Source organism: Armigeres subalbatus, chromosome 3 (assembly GCF_024139115.2).
Source record: "Armigeres subalbatus isolate Guangzhou_Male chromosome 3, GZ_Asu_2, whole genome shotgun sequence".
Lineage (NCBI taxonomy): Eukaryota > Metazoa > Arthropoda > Insecta > Diptera > Culicidae > Armigeres > Armigeres subalbatus.
Genome location: NC_085141.1, coordinates 287,764,777 through 287,776,886, shown reverse-complemented (window position 1 = coordinate 287,776,886; position 12,110 = coordinate 287,764,777). Strand labels below are relative to the sequence as shown.

Here is a 12,110-nt window from a genome sequence, read left to right as displayed (position 1 = left end):
ATCAATATGTACCATGGACGCAAAAAACTTACTCGTACAGCATTCCTTTAAGGACACTCCTCACGGAATCCAAGTTTCAAAGTACCACGCAGCATGCGTGGAATAATAAAAATGACAGTTGTGCGTTGCTTCCGTATCGAGTGGTGTGCCCCCGAAAACACGAGCACTTTGAAACTTGGATTCCGTGAGGAGTGACCTTAAATTTATTCACTTGTAAAATGTAAACTTCCGATACAGTTGTTGTGGGAATTTAGTACAAAATTGTATATGCCAAACAGATTTCAAATGGAATAACTTCACACGTATTTCCAAGAACTATTTCATCCGTGATATCTTCACTTAGAATTTCTTCCAGGAGTACATTTACGAAATCATTCAACGATTTTTTTTTTGTTTTTTTTTTTGGCATTTTTAACTCTCTCGAACTCCATCAGAAGTAGTTAAAAATCTATTATAAGTTCGTTCAAAAATGCTTCAGAAACTTTTTCCAAAACATACGAAACTCATTCAAAGCTACAGTTTTCGATCTCTTTTGAAAAAAAAAACAAAAAAAAGTTTAAAAAAAATTTTCTTTATAGGTTTCCACCCGATCAAATAGAATCATGAAGTTTTAAATTTATTTTTAATTTTTTTTAGTTTTTAAAAACTGCTTTCAACAAAAGCCGTCAAACATTATTCAAGTAATTTCTCCCATAGTTTATTTCTTGAAAAATCTTACCTAGTTGAAAGTTGGTTTAAGGGTTCAAAAGGGCAATATATGATAAAGGGCAATATATGATATTTGGCAAAAATCTGAATTCAATGAAAGATAAACAGATGTCATAGAAAAATTCGCAATTATTTTTTAATAATAGCTTAATAAATATTTAAATTTTCCGAAATTGAACCAATCAAACTTCGCATTTCGAATAAAATCTCATTCAAATCCGGTATGACAGTTCCCGGAATTCGCAATTTTTTCAAATGCATATAAAAATGCTATAAGGAATTCAATATTAAATTAACGGTCCAGTCACGGATACAATATTCTGCTTTTTTTTTATTGCATTAAGTCAAACTAAACAAATGTCAACAAAAGTTCGCATCTCTGGGCGTGGTAATAAAATTTGTGAAACTTCAGTAATAAATTTACAATATTAATTTTAATGGTTATCGTTCTAATGGAAATACAAGTTTGGTTGCATCACGGCCATAAAATAAGACCATATAGGCTCAAGAACGGAACAGAAATCTGAAGTCCCTCTGCGATGATTATGCGTACAACGGCGGATTCCCAAATTTATAGTTACATATGTATATTGGGCAAGTGGACCAGCTGATTTGATATTCAAGAGAATCTTCCGCGGTAAAATTTATTCGATTTTTTATTATCTTCACCACTTTATCAGCTTCCACATTTTAATAAAGTTGTATTGAAGAAAAGCTTTATCGAAGCGGCTGATAATAGGCCTGCTCATACAATCGTTAAATCACCTCAGTTGAAAGCAATGTTAACGTATGTAAATAGAAATATTCGGATTATGACCCGGAGATGAGGAGATCGACTTTCGGTCAATTCTAGGATCATTTCGGGATGTTAAGATTCTCATCCAACTGTGCTGTGGACCCAAAAGATACAAATTCATGCATATAAAGGTTCAAATTAGTAACCATGAAAATTCTAATTAGTACGCTAAATTATAAAGCTGATAAAATATCAGTATGCACGAAGAAACACAAATGAAGAAATAGAGCGTGGTTACATCAGCATTAAATGGCAAAGACTCATCAGATCAAGTTTTAAACTTGAAATGTTATTTAAAGCGCCACGTGTGAATTTTGGTTTGATCCGATTAGTTGATCAGTCTTTCTAAATTGAATAACGATGATTACATTCCCGTCCAAAGCTTCGCTACCTTAGGGATTGTAGCTGTTATTAATATATGTTAAAATATTCAAATTACTTAAATATCTAGTTTTCTGCTTTTTATTTATGCAAACGGGTATCTAATTGACCCGAAAACGTTGTAGCCAAGAACACCATTTGTTAACAAAATGGTCTAAGTGATGCAATACTGGGTAAAAGCAATTTCTGAGGATTTGAAAAATAAATATGAAGCAAATGATTTTTAACTCAATTGAATTCCTAGCGATGATACATTAGATTGAAAGAACTAGCAAATTATCATTAAGCTTAAATTAAACCAAAGCACACATGTTCAAAAGATTTATCAAAATTAATAAAATATTTCATATTAACGAAGTATTCACAGCTATTTTACACAATATTGGTGACCATATAGAAGCGCTTATGTTTACTCAATAAAAGTTTTGTCTAACCAATCTTTAGAAATCTTCAACAGCGCCGTTGTGAGGTACCTGCTTAAGAAGCCAAAGCTCACGTAACGCCACACAGCGTACCAAACAAAAGAAAACCAACTCATAAACAGCAAACGTTTATCTTATTGTTCCGTACCACGCATCATGAACTTGATCGCGTTGTTTCGTAACCCCAACCATTCACCAGATAAGTAGCCACGACTTAATCTACCGGCTGTGGCGGTCACCACCGTTGTAGACGGATTAAATAAATAAAAAGGAAACTTACATTTCTTTTAATCGCTCCGCAGCACGATGTTCATTGGGGGCTCAATCAATCACGTGTGGCGGGTTTCGCTTTCCTTCGATCTCTACGTCTCGTCTGCCTTGTACATTAAAATCTTCCCTCAGAATCACCACAACCTTCCTTTCACCGTTGCGTCGTCTTCACTCAGATTGCTTCCAACCTTCTCCGTTATTCCATCAGCATCATCATCACAATCATCCGGGGTCTTCTCAATCACTTTCGGTTTTTAATGCCTTCTTTGCTCAAACAACACTCACACACTATGGGGCACACGAACTTTTTTTTCCAATTGATAATCACTTCAACACGGATTCTCTATCTCGCTTCTCGTGCTAAAGGTCCCTAACCCAATCGATCGGACAATCCTTGCGTTTTCACTTAATACAGTTATTATTCCTCTTCAACTCTCACTCTCTGTGCATGCCTAATTTCCCTTACCTATTTGTGTTTTCTTTCACGCCGAGTTTGTGGCTGTAGAGGCAATTCAAAAATTTTATTTATCTAATTTTCCACTAATTAAATGCTTCTCATTTCGCGTGCGCGCTCGCCTGTGCCCACTATCTTCCCTCTCTGACGTTTCGGCGTCAATTTCTTTGTTACTGTCTTGGGTCCTCTTCTTTGCGGGCGTCTTGGCTATTCACTGTCTCGGACGCTTCTGCACTCGGCGAATGCACGGCACACAAATTCACGAATTACATAAAAGCCGAAACAAGGCGATCGCACCCGCGCGCCAAATAGAATGCAAGATGCACGATCTTCAGTGGACCACCAACTGACACGATACCAAACGGAACGGTGGCGGATGCAGCCTCATAAGGCCTCCCGAATGGGATGAAACTTAGTTCGGGTTTTAATTGATTCACTTCACTGATTTTTTTTCCGTTGGTCACAACTTCACCTGAGTGGAGATTCCCCTGCCCAAGTCGTGTAATTCGGTTGAATAACGATCAAATGAGTCCGCGATGCCGAAGATGAAATCTTCTTCACAACTATCTTTTCATATTGAGTTTATCTACGAATAGAGGGTGAAATTTCTGCAATTCGGGCAGTTTCTAGAGTGTTTGTTGATGTTGGTTAGTTTATCTAGAGGCAAGTGTAGATTACTAAAGCCACCATGCGGGCAATGAGTAACTTGTTTCACAAAACGGCGGCCTTAGCTGGTTTTACTGGAACCTGCCCGTTTTGTCGGTCCAATCGTTCGTCCGTCCGTTGTATGGTCTGTCTGTGGTCGTTGAGCGCACTGCAAAAAAAAAATAGCACGACTTCACGTCCGCCCGTACGGCTCAGCTGTCTGTTATTATTGTTATTACTATTTCATTTTGCCTTCACTGACCGCGAAGAAAAAGTGCTCAACTTCACTTTTAATTGTAAACCGTATTGCAAGCGTACGTTGCTGGCCGGAGGCCCACGCTCGAGAGGCAAAAGGTGCCACTCGTAGCGATCCGCGTTGATGAGTTTTAGAGCCTATCCTCGACTTCAAGCAAAAGGTAAAAGATACACACTCACTTAGTTTTATTTATCGAGAAGCTCCGTCGAGAGGAAAATCGATTCACTTTCTCCCACCGGGGTTACCGCACGCTATTGCCTCACTATCCACAGTCCCCAGAACTCGACGGACCTCGATCGCGTTCGAAGTCACGCTTCACTCAACTCGCAGAAGCAAAACAAACCAACTGCTCGCCCAACTGTTCCAAACTCCGATCAACTCTAATCGAACAACTGCACGAACATGCACACCGAACACCAATCACATCAATCAAAAGAACTTCTACTTCGCTGCAGACTGTTGCAACAGTACTGCTGCCACGCTGCCACTTCAAGAACCAGAACCTCGGAGCTTGTTATCGGTGTGACGGTTAAACGCTAACTAATCCGAAAAAATCTGAACCCGAGCGGAGACACCTTTGCTTCTTGGCCGCGCGCAAAAAAAAAGGTCCTACAGCTTTTTTTTACTTTCGTCGGCAGAGGCAAGTTGCGCGAGATCGATTCGCGAACGCTCGCAACAGTCTACTAAGTGATCGGTCGGTACGGTTTGGGCGCCTTGGACTCTCCTCGCCTTGTCGTCGTCGTCGTCGCGATCGATCGCCGTCGTCACACGTACGTGGGCACAACTACTATTCCGCGGGAGCGTAGTATATCAAATTATCCAACACTTAACACGCGCTTCTTAGATATGCCGTTGGCGGTCAGGTTGCTGCTCGTGAGAGGAAGAGAGCGCGATTTGATCCCGCGGAGTTTTGTTCTACGGTGATGTCGCGCGACTCAATCGCGATCACGACGCTTCAGACTGCGAGCGTTCAGAGGTCACAAAGCAACTGCGGTCGGATGACGGGCGCGCAACACTGTTCGATGGAACCGCTTCAATGGAACGAAAGGAAAAGCTTGCGATTGCATCCCTCCCCAAGCGCCACGTGCTCTCGCAATCACTGTGCAACGCAAAGCCCCCAAAAGAGAGAGAATGAGACTGTGGTGAACTTCAAGCTCGGTATGACAACTACGGATCGGTTTCGTTGCAGCTTGAATATGGCTTTTGATTTGCAATTGAGTAGGCCTACCCCACGATCGTTCGCTGGAGCTGAAGAAGAAATGCGATCTGCTGCGGTGGTATTGGGTTGTGTGAGGTAATGCTCACTTATTCGTGTGATTGTTATGAGCTGAAATCGGAGAAATTTGATAATGAGTAAATGAGGTAACAGAATGAAGAAATTTGATAATCATTTAATGACTGAGGGTAATAAACAGTACTCAGGGTATCTTTGAAGGCTTTTTTAAAAAGCACGTCAAACAAAGGAATAGATAGAAAAATCTACGTTTAGTTTATAAATTATTTGCGGCTAGTAATTGAAATCACGAATACACATTCTTAGCTTAAAATAGAATAACTGTGTCTAGAAGTTGTGAATCCGTACTCTCAAAATAATACCAAATGTTGTTGGGTTAGAATTTAGATCATGTCTAGAAAGTCAGTTTATGGATCAAGTCTATATTTTTCCAGTTCTTCATATAATAATCTTTTCTAATTCTTAAACTTCATACAGGCTGAAACCGGAATTAGTGAGATATGCACTTAACAGCGCCTCTCTTTCTCTTCAGCTTCGAAGCCTAAACCGAAAAGCAAACACTAGCAAATACATTGATTTTCCAAATCCGTTACTCATTGCATAGTATTTACTAAACTGCACCTCCCAAAGAATCCGTCCAACACTCACAACGACGCGTGCAACATCAACTCCTGAAAGCTCACGGCCTCAAATCACTCCCAAAGCTCCGACCAGCCATGCTGCTGTTAGCGAAACAAGTCTTGCCAATTACCTACCAACCAGCCTATTGCATCACCCGCCCCATCTCGGCCGCTCTTCGGCACGATGGCGGCGCTATTCTGCAGTGCAGCCGACTGCATGATCATGATCACCCACCTCACCACGCACGCGCCACAGCAGCAAGAGACCACATTCCACGCGAGAGCGAAAGTGATTGGGCTAGCTGCCCAGCTTCAGAGCCTGCTCGCGATGCATGAAGCTTCGTAGACGATATGCGAGGAAACCTGCACCGAACGGGCAACAAGTACCTAATCCAAGTCCAACCGAAAGTAAAAACACCTCCATTGAAAGGGTACAACATAAAATAGCTGAGAGAGTGAAGATACGTAGAACATTAAAGTACGAGGAGAGTACGATGTGGAGAGCAGCATAGAAAAGCTGCAGCATGCACGCTAAATTTATTCGATACAGGCAGCAACTATCTTACTTAGACATATGCTTGAGAGACTCGATCAAACATTGCTCATCTATGAAATATTACTTTTGACCATCTCACCGGAAAATTTACACAATTTTTAGATCACACATTTTTTGCTATTTCCATTTAATTTCCAATTTTGAAGTATATTTGAAGTAAATGGAATAAATGGTTATAATTTCTCATGTAATTGAGATTTTGAATACTTAAGCCACAAAAAATAACATCACTATTTGAAATCTACATTTCTAAAAATTCATATCTCGAATCCGGTAAAAATAGTAGCCCTGTAGAATAGAAGCCATTAAAACTTCTCTAGATCGTGAAAGATTATTTATTTTTTAAGAATTCAATCGTACGTAAAACACAAGTAGATGTACTAATTGAACAAATTAATCGTGATGACAGAAATGGAATAAAGTGAATTTCTTCGACCACTAGTTTACTCACTATCTTACAGGTTTTATATTTGTGTGTAGAAAAGCGACTCGCACCTGACCCACCACCGTTATACTCGCTCAGTCGTGCTGAATATATTCACCAAACATGAGAAAAGCAAGAGAGGGATTAGAGCATAGCCTCAGTCGAGGGGCTGATCAATAGGATTTCCAATAATGTGTAAAAAGGATTACTTTTATTTAACCTTTTAAAACCCTGATAAATCCACCTAGCGATGTAAGTGCGATATAGTTAATAAATTTCATATAATTAAAGTCTTAAAAGTCTTTAGGGTATTTTCAAAGGGGCGAATTCCGTGACACGTTTTCCTAACTGTCTTCTTCTTCTTCTTATTGGCATTACATCCCCACACTAGGACAGAGCCACCTCGCAGCTTAGTGTTCATTAAGCACTTCCACAGTTATTAACTGCGAGGTTTCTTAGCCAGGATACCATTTTTGCATTCGTATATCATGAGGCTACCACGATGATACTTTTATGCCCAGGGAAGTCGAGACAATTTCCAATCCGAAAATTGTCTAGACCGGCACCGGGAATCGAACCCAGCCACCCTCAGCATGGTCTTGCTTTGTAGCCGCGCGTCTTACCGCACGGCTAAGGAGGGATCCTAACTGTAAACCAGCCTTTACACTCATTTCATGAATCTACGTAAAACGCAACTTATAAGAAAATTGGATTAGTATAAAGGGCAAAATTATTTATTTTTACTATTCGCATAGTCCGACCAGTTCAATTTACAATTGGCGCGTTGATGTTGCATGAAGAAAAAAAAGCAGGTAAAGATTTTTTTTTCAAAATACTCTTAAAAATTCTGGAAGAAACTCAATTAACGCTCCACAACCCAAATGTTTGATTTCGCACAAAATAAATATTTTGCTTTCTAAAATCGATCTAACGGTTTGGGCATTAAAAACTACTATGTCTGAAACTCGATTATGCATATGTACAACATGTGATAGATTTAGTTCGGAAAAGGTATTGGAAGCAGAGCCTAAAATATTCATTTCATGAAGCAACTTCGGCCCGAATGTTGACAAACATCGCATGAATATTCAAACATAGAATGACATAGTCAGACGACTACTCCACTATTTATTCGACTATCACTGAGTGTGCTTACTATGTGCAGAAAAAAACATAATTAGCATTGTTTATGTTGATGTTTACCGTTTAAAGTGCCTCGCGGATGAAAATCAGATTCAGTTCTATGTGATAAATTACTTTACTCATTTGAAATGTGTTCAGATTTCAGATAATTTATCAATTTGAAAAATGTGGATAAATATTCAATGACTAAATTGACAATTGACAAACCAGAGCCGACTATGAATGTGTCTGGAAGTGAGCTGACAAGTGAAGAAAGGTGGCCTCCACCAAAAACTTCACCAGAGAGTTCGGCTGGTGCCCGGTGCTTAGAATTTGGTTTCATCAGTACCCGCTAAGCTCCGGAGGTCCTTCGTAGTTTAGTAGGGAAAGCACCTGTCTAGCGTACTAGGGTCGTGGTGGTCGCCCACCGAAGGGGCGGTTACCCTCCAATATCTTTTCCGAACTAAATCTATCACATGTTGTACATATGCATAATCGAGTTTCAGACATAGTAATTAATTTCCACTCCGGCATATAGGCTTAACTTTGAATGTACATTAAACAAAATTAATTCGCGATTTCATAAATTTCGCACTTTGATTTTTTAGAAGTTTTGTTCTTCAAGTTTTTCACCCAATCTATTTTTTTGAAATTTATTAATCTTACACAATTTTTCGTCATATTTGGAGTTTGAAAATTCCTTTCAATGCTGACTTATTGCAATTTTCAAATGTTCATAGTTATTTTTTTATTTTCCGTGTAACGAACTCGATAAATATTTTAGAGTGTAACATACATCACTATAACTTTCTATTGAATAAGGTTAGTTGTACAAAAATACTAAACTACAAAAATGTTTCACTCTTCAAAGGTATACGATCGAAAACACGGAGGAACAAGATAATAATCAATTTTGTAAATTAACTAAACCACATTTAAACATGCATTGAAGTTTATATTATTGATCAACATCAAAAACTTTTCGAAATCTGATCAATTGAAAATTTTAAAAAATATCAAAATAGGGTAAATCCCTACTTGGGCCTATGGACCCGATTCCCGGCTCATTGCACAGAAAACTTAGGATTTATACTGTTTGGAGGCCGTATGTTTATGATTGATAATTTCAAAAAAGTTATCTCGCACAATCTTCTTTATAATAGAAATGAGTTGAGATTTCCTTCCTGACGATTTAACTCGCGAACGGCTAGATCGATTTGCAAGATTTTTTCCCTAATCGATTCGTTTTGAGATCCGCAAGGTTTGTATATACAAAATATTGGTGAATTTAACGGGGAAATGTAAAAAATCATTAGAATACTATTTTGGGTCTGCTGTTGAGGAAATCAAAACAATCGGACAGAAATTGATCTAGAGTGCGGTGCTGCAAATAGTACATTGTGACATTTGCAACACCCGGGCAAAGCTGGGCTTCTTTCGCTAGTACTCAATATTTTTCAACCATTTATTTTACTCCTACATAATTGATCCAATTATAAAAAATAAAAATTGTCGATTTCAAACTTTCGCTCTTTATTGCAACAAATATATGAACTGCCTTGCATAACTGGTAAAATACCAAAGAATAATACCAAAAATTAATATGCAGAATACTTTGGGCATAACATGCTTATGTCATTCCACGTTGTGCAGCCGTGCGAGACGGTTTTAAGTCCGCGTACGCTCGGCTTCTCGTTCGGTTTTTTCCTGAAGTACAGGTAGATGTTTTTTTCCGAAAGTGTTTTGAAGCATAGTACTTGAGTGGAAGTGGCGCTTAGCTGAAACAGTTATGTAGCCATTTCGTTTTTTTTTTTGCAAGGCTACGAAAATTTTTGCAGTTTCTTCGTCGTCCATCGCAGGCGCTGGCATCATCGCCCCACGCCAACAGTCCCACCGCTATCATCATCTACCGTGCGTCTCCACCGACTCAGACGCTGCCGTCCTGTCACCACAGACAAACAGACGTTACACTGAGGAAATTCCCATCGACCATGAGCTCAACGGTCGTTTTAAATTCAACTGCTTGCGAGTTTCACATCCAGGGCGCGCGCATCGTATACCTTTGTATTTGACATCTCACACTAGCGCCACAGACAAACAGACGTAACACTATAGAAAATACCATCGACCATGACTTTAACGAGCAATTTGAATTTGATTGATTGAGCGTTTCACAACTAGAGGCGCTAGCGTCGGAATCCTTCGAGTTTGACATTTCACTCTAGCGCCTTCTGGTGACAATGTCATACGAAACATTGTTTCGTGTAACATGCTCGCAAGATGGTGGTAGAGGAGTTGAGCGATGGATTTTTCAGAAAAATGTTCAAGCTGTTACGTCTGTTTGTCTGTGCTAGCGCCTTCTGTTGACATTGTCGTACTAAACTTTGTTTCGTACAACATGCACGTTAGGTGGTGGTAAAATAGCTGGGCGATGGATTTTAAAACAAATTGTTCTATCTGTTACGTCTGTTTGTCTGTGCTGTCACCATCCATCCACTCAGTTGCAGTGTTGTCTGCGGCGAGAACACCAACAACAGCGTGGTTAGCTTCGACCGCACAACCGGCGAGTGTCCATCCAGCCAGTGTGTGCTGCCAGAACCGTTATCCGGCGACACAGAAGTGAGAACGTAAGCATTCACTTGAGCTCCCTCTCATTGTTCCCCTCTCTTCACCATCTCATTAGAATTGTTTTTTTTTACTTTTTTACTCGTCTTCCCCTCTGTTCCAAATCATTATTTTATGTGTGTGTGTTTTTCTTCTGTCCTTGTGATAATTGTTTAGTTTTAAAATAGCTGCAATGTCCGCAATGTGAAGATTTATTAAGGAGACTTATCTCAATGTGAAGATGACGGGGCACTTCGTATTCCATGTCAGATGTTTCGTTGCATTCGGGTGTTCCACACCAAACCGAAATGGACACCAGCAACGCTAAAATTTCCCCTACGGGCCCCCTACCCAAGGTCTACCGTCATGACTCTAGTGGGCATGTTTTTTTTTTCTTTCGATCCAAATGCAAACGCTTGAATATCAGCCAGATCAGCAATGGTCTGGAAAAGCAATTCTCGCCTGTCACGACCATTGACATGGTTGGGTTCAGTAAACTTCGTCTACCTGTGCGGCTGTATGTACCAAAGGTGATAAATTGCGTTAATTGCCAGCCACACTGCTCAATACCGTTGCAATGCACTAAATCTCGCTTTCCTGACGTACATACAGCGGCGAATTCGCCAAAAAACGGTCTCTCCAGCAGCGGTCTCGACTAGGGGTTCCATTCCCGGAAACGATTTCCCGGGATTCCCGATTCCCGGGATGCACACTTTAGTTTCCCGAATTTCCCGGGATTTTTTTAAGTATTTACCAATTTTTGGAAACGACTGTTATCCATCCTAAATCCTTATCCTTATTTCCTTATTTTATCCTTCCTTATTTTGCAAATTTGATGATGGATTATCAATTATATTTTTGACTAACATCTTGTCATTGTTCCCATAATGAAATTTATATTTAATAGCATATTTGGCTTTCAAAGTAGAAAACTCCCCATATTATAAAAAAAAGTTTTTATCTGTAGATGCTACAGTATTGTACGGTTCAACCCTAATGCGTATTAAAGAGAGGCGCAGCAAAGCATGAATTTCCATCAGTCGGTTCTTTATTTAGAAGGGCCAATCACCGGGCATTCTTCTTCTTCTTCTTATTTGCATTACATCCCCACACTGGGACAGAGTCGCCTCGCAGCTTAGTGTTCATTAAGCACTTCCACAGTTATTAACTGCGAGGTTTCTAAGCCAGGTTACCATTTTTGCATTCGTATATCATGAGGCTACCACGATGATACTTTTATGCCCAGGGAAGTCGAGACAATTTCCAATCCGAAAATTGCCTAGACCGGCACCGGGAATTGAACCCAGCCACCCTCAGCATGGTCTTGCTTTGTAGCCGCGCGTCTTACCGCACGTCTAAGGAGGGCCCCCACCGGGCATTAAGAAGTCGAAATAAGTCGGTTTTGGTAGGTTTATTGTCAGAGGTTTATTTTTAAGACTTTCAATACTTTTTGATTCAAACCCCCATACGTGTTCCAAACAGACTCATGTTCTGAACACTCGTTTTTGTTTTGATATATGTCTTCTTTTTCTAAATTATAATGAACTATTGAGATTTTACTGTCTGGATATGTCAGAGTACAAAAGTTAGCATATATTAGGTCTTTACTATGAGTTCA

At 39.7% G+C, this 12,110-nt stretch overlaps 1 protein-coding gene across 5 annotated transcripts in view; it reads right to left on the bottom strand.

Annotated features, from left to right (window-relative positions):
- The window catches only part of LOC134224743 (A disintegrin and metalloproteinase with thrombospondin motifs like), a 590,502-nt gene extending 585,957 nt beyond the window's left edge, over positions 1-4,545 (bottom strand). Inside the window, exons 1-2 of one of the 5 annotated variants that reach the window (XM_062704280.1) lie at positions 4,112-4,544; positions 2,588-3,617 (exon numbers count right to left, since the gene is read on the bottom strand). The gene's annotated coding sequence lies outside the window, so the exon portion shown is untranslated. Of the gene's footprint in view, positions 1-2,587 lie in introns of all 5 variants that reach the window. The other 4 variants (XM_062704281.1, XM_062704282.1, XM_062704283.1 and 1 more) reach the window with 4 other exon arrangements.
- Between the last annotated feature and the right edge of the window lie 7,565 nt (positions 4,546-12,110).